At 36.1% G+C, this 13,069-nt stretch overlaps 1 protein-coding gene across 6 annotated transcripts in view; it reads right to left on the reverse strand.

Annotated features, from left to right (window-relative positions):
- Tafa2 (TAFA chemokine like family member 2) overlaps positions 1–13,069 on the reverse strand; it is a 561,377-nt gene that overhangs the window by 318,073 nt on the left and 230,235 nt on the right. The gene's annotated exons all lie outside the window — the stretch shown is intronic.

Genomic DNA, 13,069 nt, shown 5'->3' on the forward strand with positions numbered 1-13,069 from the left:
CACAATGACTGCCCTCCCCCACAAAAAAGAATCTCATAAATGACATTTTGCCATATGACAACCTTGCTCAAAGTATATTTTTGTATTCTAAATCTATATGCAGCTGATGCTATTCCCTTCTTGGAATATGGAGAAACTGAAGTACACAGCAGGTTCTTAATCTACACCATTTGTCATGGGTAGATAAAGGTGGAACAGAGCTTCTATACTCTATCTGTAGAACTCACAGGCTTAATCACTGCTCTCCACCGCCAGCCCTCTTTGGAGAATCACAAGAGTAGCTCTAGATTTCTAAGAATCCCTGGTTGCATGTTTTCCAACTTAGTCGTCCTGTTTCTGTGTTGAAGTACTTTGAGCCCCCAATTTAGGTGTTTACTTCCTAACTCAAATGCCATTGAGGCAAGTTCCTGTGTCAGCCTGGTTGAATTCAAATCCCTTAAGGCCATGCTATGGTTAGAGGAAGACAATGTCCCTTGTGTTTTGAATATGAGTGAAAGTTCCCAAAATATTTCTCTGCTAATCAAGTACTATATTAAGTTATGGAGGAATGTATCCAAAGGCAAGTATGCAAACTTGTCTCTGGATTGATTCTGGCCTTCCACTATGGCAAGCTCACCTGGGCTTAATGAGCTAATCTGTCTACCAAGACCCAAACCAGTGGCAATTCATTGGCTCCTTTACAATGAGCCCCACTCTATTCCCACTTCTTTACCCTCTGCATCTTATCTCTCAGTCTGCATGAAGAGAAAGTGAACAGGTCTTAGAAAAATACTGCTTTTCCTAAGACACAAAGCAAACACCTTTATGAAATAATTCTGTTCCCAGCTTACTACATGGCAAATCTGGAGTGTCCTTGATGACCAAGCATGTTAACCCCAAATAAAAGAAGAGCATCTTGGGAATCCCCAGAATCCATCTTAGCTTACAAGTAAGTTAGTTAACTGCCCCAAGTTTCCTCTAAACTATTGCTTTAATCATAACAGAAGATTTTCAAAGCTCCTGACAACCAGCAGTTGCAGACGACTACAGTCTGACTGGCCACCTGTTGTGAGGTGGGTGCCAAGAACAAATGTGAGTAAAATCAACTTTGTTTATTAATCAGAAAGAGGGACATCTGCCACAACAGCCAGTACAACCACCCCAAAGGACAAACTATAATCCAAACTACTTCCCAGTTCCTGTTTGCTTCTATTCATCCCTCCTTCATATCTAATACAAGAGTCTCTGCCATCTATTATCTGTACTGTGATAACATGCTATGAAAGCAGAATAGTTTTCACTTTTAAAGCACAGGCTAAAATATGCATATTTAATACATATTTCACAGATATGAATTAGAAAAATATATAAAGGTAGATATTTTAGAGACAGAATAATATGTTGAATACTGAAATGGAAAATATTCTCAGCATATTTCATCTTTTAATTAAAAATTCTATAACATTTTAACCTGCAAGAATTGGTTTTAAACAATCCTTTTAAGTTTTGATTCAATTCAAATCCACTATTGTGTATACTAAGTTAGGATTATAACCTGTAAGGAAAGACACAGTAGTAGCAGGGTTTGGGTTGGTTAAATGAACAGGAAGGAAGGAAACCATCAATTATAGACCACCTAATATGTATCTGGTGTGCTGGACAGGTTCACTTAGATGGTATCTTTTTGACACCAATTTTATGCTTATTAGGGAGGTATTATTATAACCATTTTACAAATACAAAAATTACATTTTTGAGACATTTCAAACTCATCTAAAGTCATACAGCTAATAATTAACAGGTCTTCTGCTTGCAAAGCTGCCAGCCCTAATGAATTACAGACTACATAATTTCCCTGTCTCATGCCTAAAGAACTTAAATTCATATGGGAAGGTGGCTAACTATCAAGCACATATGGCAGAACACCCTGTACTGCATGTATTAACAGAATAAACATTTTGTCAAATGCCCAAATATGTGAATTATAAGATAAGAGAAAATAGATTCATCCCGTACTTCTATATCATCTCATTAGTTAAGTAAAAGTCAAGGTCTCCCTAGAATAACAATGAATCCAGGTGAGGGGCAGTGATCCCACCTCATGATCATGCCATGTAGAAATACACATACAGATCTCTCATTCTTATATCTTCTCTCTCTCTCTCTCTCTCACACACACACACACACAAACACAATACAAGACTCTAGAGAACCTTCTAGAAAGTTCAGATATGCAGAGCAACATCACCACAACAGTTTCTGAAGAATAATTGCAATTATATCTTTCATGAAGTTACTAGGTATATTTTAGCAATATAAAGGTGTACAATTTAACTTATAAGAGGAAACCCCATTGGCCATTACTACCACCCTTTCCTTTCATCATCCACAGTAGAGGAGGAAGAGCTAATAGAGTCAAAAGGCACACTGGAATCCTTGGCAATCCAAAGATGGTAATTGAATAGGCCTTACACTGAGGTAGTGGTAACTGGTAATGACCAAGTCATTGGGAGGAAGTTGTTGACTATGATTAGAAGATCATGGAGAAATAGAGTTGTAGGAACTGAGAGGATACTGGAAGGACCAAGGGTTAGTATGAAAGAGAAACAAGAGTAGTTTAAGAGTAAGGAAAAAGTAACATCTGAATATGGCAGTGCAGAACAAAGAAGACAAACTAGGCACCAGTGGCTCATACCTGTAATTCTAACCACTTGGGAGGCAAAGATAGGGAAGATTGTGGTTCGAGTTCAGCCTGGGAAAAAAGTTTGCAAGACCCCACCTCAACAGGGAAAAGCTGGGCATGGTGGTGCATGCCTGTCATCTCAGCTCTGGTGGGAAGCTTAAAATAGGAAGATCTTTATACAGACTGGCCTGAGCAAAAAGTGAGACCCTATCTCCAAAATAACCAAAACAAAAAGGGCTAGAGGTGTGTTCAAGCAATGGAGCATCTGCTTAGCAAGCATAAAGCCCTGAGTTCAAATCCCAGTACTGCCAAACAGGAAGACAACTATCCCATCCCTAAGCCTAGTAGAAGTGTAACTATAGGAGAAAAAACTACCCTTCTGGCAAGGAGGAAAGCAGAAGCTGCAAAGAAACTTCAAAAAAGAAGTGAAGGGAATATTAAGAGAAAAGTCTGAAATTATAGCATATTTTGCTGATAATGGTCCATAAGCTCTAGAAAGCATAAAGAGGGGGCATTAGGAGTCAAGGAGTGGGGTTATAAAGAGATTAGATAGAGAGTGTATAAAGTATGAAATAATTAGAGTACAGGATATGGTGAGGTCTCATCTGGAAGACAGCATTTTTAATTATGACTAAATTAAACAAAATTAAAAGCACAATGAGGTTTGTCCCAATAAATTTAAAACAGATAGTGAAGGTGAGGCAAAAAGTTTTAGAGGTAGGAGGGATGAGTTTACAGGCTGCTACTTCACCCTCAGTGATACAAGTGAAAGAGATAAGGGAGGCGTAGACTTAGTCTCATTGCGACCCTATGTAGTAGGTACTATTTTACATGTTATAAATATAGTAACAGGTAAGTACCCTGTACCTAAAGCTCCAAAGTAAAGGACACATGGAATTTCCACACTGAATTCTTTCTACTGTAGGGAAAAGGATTCTGCATAAGAATATGGAGAGAGAAGTTGTAGAGGGTGAAGACCAAAAGCCCAATGTACAGGAGCAAAGGCCTTCTGGACTTCCACAACAGTCAACAGGGCTAGATGAATCCACATATAAAGAATGTCCATTGATCTACCCAGATTCATCTAGAGAACTTGGGGAATAAAAGTGTAGTTGTCAACTATGTTACAAATTGCTCCCTTTCAACAAAAACACAAGTATTTACATGTTCCAAAACACTGCTACCTTTGGCAATAAACATTTTATAGAATTTGGAGCATAATTTGAATAGTTACAGTGGCCTATTTTATTGTTAGTCTTATTTATTTTGTGCATTTGAATATTCTCAAGATGACTTTTCGAAGGTGAATTTAGTTTCTTATCTAATAAGGAAAGTATAGCTAGGACATTATGAAGAAACAAAAAGTGAGTTTTCTTTAATATTAGCACAGACCTTAACTATGCCCTGATTATCTTCTATTAGTAGGAAAGATGAGATAATATAGTTCATAACATAAACACGGAAAATTTGACTGGAAAATGCACTTAAAAAGCAGTTACCGTTGGCACAACATCAAGCTAGAAATTTATAGCAAGTTCAAGTCCAAGAGATCAGTGGTAAATAATGAATGACAAATATCTCTATTGGTAATTTTAGCAACAAAACAATCTTAAAAATATAATACAGATGGGTATAGCTATGAGGAGGAAAAAAACACACTTAAGAGAGGGTACAGGACAGAACTTTATTAACTAATATGACTCTCCTCAAGTGCATTTAACCCAAAATTTCTCTGCTGTAATCCAGAGATTGATATTGGTGCTAATTGACAAGTACATTAGGAATTAATCAAACTTGGCCAACATCTCTAACAACAGTTCTGAGAACTGTTTTGCACAACAAATTTATGTGAAAATGTAATAAAGGATAAAAAGTACTATGTATTAATAATTACATCTGTAATAACAGTAATCTTAGTAATATTCCTACTAGAATCAATATGAAGTGTTACAGCCTCAGGACTCCCCAGTATGATAAACAGTGGTAATCATATCATTATCTGTCTCCATTTCTTGAAATTATTTAAATTCTACAGTAATAATAGGTCCCCTCCCAAAAAAACTCTTATGTAAGACTTCTAGCTATATAAATAAAAAAAAATCTGTGGTCTCTTTTTTTTAAACAAGGCAAAAACTATAAACCTGCTTGGAGCAGGTTTATGGGCTTCAAGAGTATCATTAGCTTCTCTTGCACTGTATTAGTCAGACATCAGAGACATAAAGTGTGTGGAAGTTCCTGTATTTGTCTAGATATAAAGATCAAGATCAAAACAGGAAGCAACATTCTCACCTAAGAATATCCTCCCTCTTGGCACTGATTCCCATTTCATTGCGGATTTATTATCATCAGCATTATTCTACCCTCAAGAGATTTAGGAAGTAAATAAAAATTTATGATCCAAACTCAATCATTTCTCCCCCAGCTAAGGATCTGCCTTACAAGGAAACACAGACATGATCTGCCAGCCCACTCAAACAGCCATGTCAGACTGGCACCTGAGAAGTTATTCCACCCAGTCTGTGCAACAGGACTGAGCTCCAGCTGTTAACCTTACTTTTCAAGGTCTGAAATTACTGTGGCTTACATCACCCTTTGGCAGAAATATCACCCTTCCTGCATCTCCTTATTAAACATCACCATATGCCCATTCACATCATGGGCTTTTCTACCAACACATATATATTCCTATGTGTCTGAAGGGCTTCTTCCCTAAGATCAAGAAGTAGACAATTTGTTGCCCTTAATGCAGAGAAACTAAAGCAGATACCTTAAAGCAACTGAGGCCAATAGGAAAAGGGGACCAGGAACTAGAGAAAAGGTTAGATCAAAAAGAATTAACCTAGAAGGTAACACCCACGCACAGGAAATCAATGTGAGTCAATGCCCTGTATAGCTATCCTTATCTCAACCAGCAAAACCCCTTGTTCCTTCCTATTATTGCTTATACTCTCTCTACAACAAAATTAGAGATAAGGGCAAAATAGTTTCTGCTGGGTATTGAGGGGGGGAGCGGGAGGGGGTGGAGTGGGTGGTAAGGGAGGGGGTGGGGGCAGGGGGGAGAAATGAACCAAGCCTTGTATGCACATATGAATAATAAAAGAAAAATGAAAAAAAAAAAAGTAGACAATGACTAAAAATGGCTTCATTCACTGCAGATTACTGATATAGAATATATGAGCCCCTAGGAAAGAGGTTTACTTTTTGTAATTGTACTTTTTCCCCTACATTTGATCAGATCCCAAAGTCTCTATTCTTTAATGACAAAGGTTACCTTTCTTCATTATCAAAGCCTTGAGAAGAGACAGAGTATCCGACAACACTGACATTATCATCTAGCTCTCTATCCACCCCTAATTGCTAATCATAAACCAAATGACTAGCAGATAAATTCCTATTAATGATTCTGTCAAAATATTGCAGAAATTTCTTATAGGTGTAATGATATATACCACCAGCTTCTGAATAGGTTGTATACCAGATGTTCTTATGTGGAGTATTTGTAGTTTGAGATGCAATTTTCTATAGAATCACTAGTTAAATTATAGCTAGGTTCTCTGACTAGCCTGTCCAAATCTATTTGAAACATTAAGTGTCTAAGAAAAGTACAAGTAACCCTATTTCAAATTTGTTTCATTATTAATTAGAACATTATCTATATGGAAAACTGAATAAAAATTCTAGGTTTGTTTTTGCCTAAACAATATGAAAATGCAATTTTTGTAGCTCAAAAACCATGAGTATTGGCAGTCTCATATGGATCAAGATAATCCATTCACTGAAGAAATATTAATAATGTTCACAGATAGAAAGAAGTTAGTGAAAGGATGTATAAGACAGAGTCCTTCTCTTAAATGTCATCATATCTGGTTAACACATAAGAGCTGTGTGAACATGATACTATGAACAGCAATTTGATGTGTTTTGATTCAAGGACATCTAAAAACAACCCATCCATCTTGTAATACCAGCAATGTCAAAGAGTAAACATTTCACTTTAAGCCCAACCCCCTGGCAAACCAGCCCAATAAAGAGGAAACAAATGTTTATTAGATTTTCCTACCTCAGGAAGAGCCAGTGAGTCAGCTCACTCTCTACAAACATACTCATATATAATGGTCTGTAATTCAAATTTTATTATTACTCTCTTTAACTATAACATTCATTCTAATTTATTTCAGGTAATAAATAAATTAATCAATTTAATAAAGACATTCAGTCTGTTTGCCATTTGAAAAATCTAGAGGATGAACACCTCTGCTTTTTGTAGGCTGCCTAATTATGCTAATTGTATTTGACTGAGTATATATTAGACAGGGAGCCACACAGGATGCTTGGCTCACAAAATGATCCCTTATTCTCTACTCCAAATTGCATCATTAATCTTTAATTTAATATCTTATAGATTTCTCCATATTTAACAGTTGGTATGTGTTCTGTTAATATAACTAAACTCCTATAAAATTATAGTTTGGAGAATTGGATAATATAATCTTAAGAATACAGTACAACTTTAATAAAAATTTTAGTCATTTTTGTTAATACAAAAGTAATGCTCATTAATTTTTAACAATTAAACAATGCAAAAATAAGGTAAAAATTGAAAAGCAACTGCAATTGAGGTGAGGGGGTAGAACAAAGAAACCAAAGTATAGTAAAAAAAAAAAAAAAGACTACATTTGTTGAATAAAAATAACCACATCCAAAATTCATGACATATTCTACTTTTCCTATAACTACTATATAGAACCATGTGTGATTAATACCAAATATTGGTTTAAATAGAAATGCCTGTAGACATTTAGAGGAAAGCAGTCATGTGTCAAAGCAGTAGCAAATCTAATTCTACATAAATTATGATCAGGCACATATCACACTTGATGACTCATTCATTGGAGAGAGATTTATTGAGTGACTACCAAGTGCAAAGCACTATGTTGACTGTTGGAGACATCACAGTGAATAAATAGGCTCTGTCTACTTATTTCAGGTTAAACCCTGACTATTTAATCTCTTTCTAATAAGGAAAATAAGATGTAAATGGCCATTTATACAATTATTTATTGAAAAGTGTTAATAATTTCAAAAGCACAGGAATACATGCTGTAAGAGGAAAAGGAATCTAACCTAGTGGGAGCAATAGAAAGAATTCTCTGTGAAGTGCTGTTAGTCGAACTCTAAAAGATTCAATTAATTCCTACTTGGACAAATGGAAGAAGTTGGAAGTAGGAAGAAGAGGGTTCACAAATATGAAAGCCACAGAATATATAGGAACAGAAGCTATTCACAGAATTCTGAGAAAGCCAATGTAACTGAAGGCAAGATACCTGTAGATGAGGCTGGTGAAGCAGGCAAGGGCCAGACCCCACGGGCCAGACCCCACAAGCCAAAGTTTCTGAGCTCTATGCTGTTGGCAATAATTTGAGGTCAATAATTCCCATTTTGGTGAACCTGTTCAGAACACAGCAGGATGTGTAGCAGCATCTCTGGATTTTACATAATAAATGCCAATAGCAAACCTTCCTCACCCCATCCCCCACTCCCGTTGTGAAAACCATTCATGTCTCCAGGTTTTGCCATATACTGCCTTGGGACAAAATCACCCCTGATTAAGAACCACAGGACCTTATAGGTAACGTTAATAAATTTGGCATTTATCCTAAAATCAGTAAGATTGAAGATAAATTGGACACTGTAAGAAAATATGTAATTTTCAACAACCTAGGTAAGGCAAGGGTATACTAATTTAAAAAGTGAAGTGTTATAGCTGCCAGAGAAGTGAAAGCTCTCCAAGTCTACAGAATAGAACATGTCAGTAAGTCAACTACTCCCAGGATATCCTGAATTAGGTAAGCTGCCCTGATAGAAGTGGGTAAAGGCCACTGGTTGTGTGAAACCTATTACCCATTCATTTATCTAAAATTAATACTTCAGGGACCTTTTGTGCATCTGTGTTCACTACATGGCCTGGCATTAATGTTCCATGTAGTGCTTGCTAAATAAAACATTTGCTGGTAAAACTTTGAAATTCAAATATAAATACTGGGAAGGTGGTGGGAATAATTACAAGTGGAAATTATTAAAATAGAAAATTTATAGCCAGGATTATATTTATTCCCCCTTGAGGACAATACAAAACTAGAAAATCAATATCAAGACCAAAGCAAATATTGAATACTGAAAATGAGTAAGTTGAGCCACCAGAATTAGTAATTCTTCTGTAATAGGTCTTGTGGATGTACTAATTTGAGGCTTTCATTGATAATAACAGAAGCCAGTCAACTGTTTGCATCCTTGTTAACTCATTTCCTTCTGCTCTTTAGGAACAACATGTTAACTTCTCACTAAGGATTCATTCTATTCCAATTCTGCTGTGTTGTTAGTTATTTTTATCTTAATGAGTGCTTGGAAGGTATGTATCATTTAATTCAATGCAAATAAACAGGTATATCTATATACATTCATAAAAGATTTGTTATGTACATTCTTATTTGGAAACTTTAGACAAAGAGGAATTTTCCATAATGACCAGGTAAATGTTTATTTTTCTCAGTGCCTTTACCTCCAGCATTAGTCTTTTTCTCTCTTGCTCATTCCTATGTGTGGGCTCTGCCAGTGTATTTACTGTTCCTTCTCCATCTGTGCTCCCAAACTATTGTCCATCTGTGCAGGATGAGTTTCATTCAAACCAATAAGCAAGAAGCAAGAGCCAATGTCCTTAAGTAAGCTGAATGGAAAAACACCACCAATGGAATTCCTCTGACCCATGAGCCAGTCTGTCTTCAACAGCAAACACTGTCATTAAATAGTTCTCACTTGAGCTCTGGCTCAAATTTCTAGGAAACACCCTAGTTTTTTAAAAAGCATATTATTCTTAATCTAATCATACTACACTGTGCCAGATAATAAGCATTTGCAGTAGAGGCTCTATAATTTCGGTAGACACCAGACCTACTTGTGCCACCTTCTACAGGTACATATGCCTGGACCTACTAGAGACTTATGGGATGAGACTCAACAGCGAGAGGAAGGTCACCTATACTTTTAACAAAATCTTCAACAGAACTTGTACACCAAATTCTAATATACACCAAAATTTAGTAGCTACTTTATGGAATAGAACAATAATTAGTAATGGTCATATGATTTACTTAATTAATTTGTCAGGAGTAGATAGATAAAAGTGATGACATAAATTATTTTACCCAAGGTGATTAGACTATGATGATTACTAGACTGAAATCTCTTTGAAGGAAACAACATATATTAATCACTTTTATTTTATTTGTTCATTTATTTGGACAGGGTTCTGTTGTCTTTTTTAATTGTGCTGGGTGGGGGTACATTGTGGCATCATATCAAATATATCATACTTGAATTCATCTCCTCCACTATTCTCCTTCATCCTCCCTCTCCCCATTCCTGGAATAGTTTCAACAGGTATCATTTCTCCATTTGCATGTACGCAGTATTTGCACCATATTAACTTTCCTTCACCTTTTCCCCACCTCTTTCCCCCTCCCTCTGGTACCACCCCCCCACCCAGGGTAGCTATATAGCCAAAACTCAGCAAATGTTAGCTGAATGAATAAATGCATACACATCTACATACATAAATAGCTACTTTAATCTATTCTCACTTCATTTATATATAAGAAAAACTTGTATACTACATGATCTCACTTATATGTGGAATCTAAAATGTATTTAAAAGACAAATATGCAGAAATAGAGAATAAAATAATGGTTACCAGGTGCAGGAGAGGTGAGAGGTAGAAAAAAATGAGAACATGTAAATCAAAAGATAAAAATAGTGGAGATGTAGGATGAACAGTCTTGAGATATAATGTATATGGAAAACTGCATGGAAACTACAGTTAATACTGTATTTGGAATTTTTGACAAAAATTCTCTAAAGTATCTCAGATGCTTTACAAAAAATGAATAGTTATGCAGGATGATGGATAAGTTAATCTCATTTACTATAGTAACTATTTGCATGTCTGCATGTCAAACATCATGTACACCTTAAATATAACAAAATTTTTTAAAGAAAAATTCCTAGACATAAACAAAGAAAGAGAAAAAATTAACTCCAAGACCTTCACTTCATTTGATCACTTAATATGTTATGGTACAACACAAAAGGTTCCCAGCAAGGAAACACATGTTCCTTTCACCTGTATTTTCTATCATGAGTGCATTTCACATCTCAATTTTTAAAGAAATGAAAATAAGCCATGCTATACATGATAGTTTAAAATTCTCAGGAAGAAATTTGATTAGTCCCAAACCTCTCACTTAGTTTTCTCCTTCCTACAGCCCATTTGCTGACCTGACTTTTTTTTTTTTTTGCAGCATCTGCCTCTGAAGATGTCTGCATCTTTTCAAAACCAGAGGAGCAGTTTATGTCCTTGCCACAATGACCCACAAAAAAATACTGAGCCAGGCACAGCAGAGTATACCTGTAATCTAAGCACTTGGGAGGATGAAGCAGGAGGATCCCACAAGTTCAAGGCCAGCTTTGACTATATAGTGAGACCCTGTTTCAAAAAAAAAAAAGAAAGAAATCATGGACCCCCACACCAGATTTGAGACATCAGTAGTTCAAAGATTAAATGCAGGAGAAATACAAAACAAGAAATGCAGAGCTAGAATTATCCAACATATAGTCACAAAAGCACCTATGGATTTGTAATGATACACAAATTTCATGCATATAACACTTGATGTGTTAAACTCTGCCCCTTTTGCCATTTCTCTATTTTATTTACTCTGAATCTGTCCAAAAATGACAACTGTTTTCCTACTTACAAGAGTACTCCATGAAAATTGCTGAGTAAGGGCACTAGAATAAGTTCTTCATTCCTAATAAATCACCATAATTTATGTCTCATGTCCTCCCAAAGAGGAGAATAAGAGGCTGCTGTGCATAAAATTCCCTCAAACAAACAAAACTCACCTTTCCCTGGATTCTTACTCACTCTGGACAAACAGATATAAGAAGCAAAAATCTGGTGGTTGAGCACAGAGAGCATTAAGCAATTTTGAAAGATCAGTTGCCAAATGGAGCTTAGAATAGGATTTTTAAAGATAACTGAGATGAAATTAATTTACATCACTTCAATATCAATGTTGCCTTTTCCATCATAAGTATCCTGCTAAGAACTAAAAGAAGATAAACAGAAGTGGCCCTTCTACCTGATGCTAAAACAGTCCCAAGATATATATACATACCTTGTGCAATTGACTCATAAACCCCACCACTGCCACCAAGGAAAATATTTACAGTGACCTGTAAATGCCCAAATTCAGTGCTTAATCTGAGCATGCATAAGAAACATCTGGAGAATTTAAAACAGGTAACTGAGCTCCACCTCTAGAGCTTCTGATACAGAAACTTTCCTTAAAGGAAGGGTTCAAGCACTTACATTGCCAAAAATCTCCCAGGTAATATAAATGCTGCTGGTCTATTAACCACATTTTAAGTAACATTCTTCCAGATAATATTTTTCTGATTCATTTTATATCTTAAGCTTAATTCTGGATGTTCAAATTAACCTGTTAAACTAAGAATGAAGAAGGGAAACACACTGAGGGACTTGGCTTGTATTATACCAGCCTGGGCCCTACATAGAAGAACATCTCTGATGTTTTCATTGATAAATTTACTTAAAAGTGAAATAGCCAGAGTCCAAAGTATGATAGTCTTGACTCCAAAGACTATGGTCTTTCCAATACACCCTAGCTTGTAAAATCACTTAGGGAAAAAGAGAAAACTCAAAGCTCAAGTAAGAACCTTCAGGAAAGCCCAATAGTTATGAGTTATTTGTATCACCTCCAAAACAGTGTTACAATCCTAACTCCTAATACCTCGGAATGTGACTTCTTTTGAAAACAGTCTTTACAGAGTGAGATAATTTGGACACAAGAGATAGACATACACGAGGCAAAACAATGTAAAGACACACAGGGAGAAGACAGCCCACAACCGGAAGCCAAGAAATACCAAATATTGCTAGAAACTAGAGTAGGCAAAGGATTCTCTTCTAGAGCCTTCAGGGAGAGCATGGCTGTGCTGACACCTTGATCTCAAACTTCTAGCTGTATGACAATACACTTCTGTTATTTAAAGGTACCCAGTTGGGGTACTTTGTTACAGTAGACCTAGGAAACTAATATACCATTATTTACAGGAACAAAAGGAAACACCAACAAAGAAGGTTAAGAGGCCATACTTAAAGGGAGAGGAGTGTTAGACCATAGGACCAAAGGAGGAAGAGATCAAACTGAATTTAGATTAAAGAGACACATGCAATGAACTTCAAAAAGAATTCCTCAACAATTACTTTTGCTCTAAAATGACCTTTCTGATCAGGTAAAATTTCACTGGCTATGGATTAGGAAATT

This window comes from Castor canadensis, chromosome 8 (genome assembly GCF_047511655.1).
Source record: "Castor canadensis chromosome 8, mCasCan1.hap1v2, whole genome shotgun sequence".
NCBI lineage: Eukaryota > Metazoa > Chordata > Mammalia > Rodentia > Castoridae > Castor > Castor canadensis.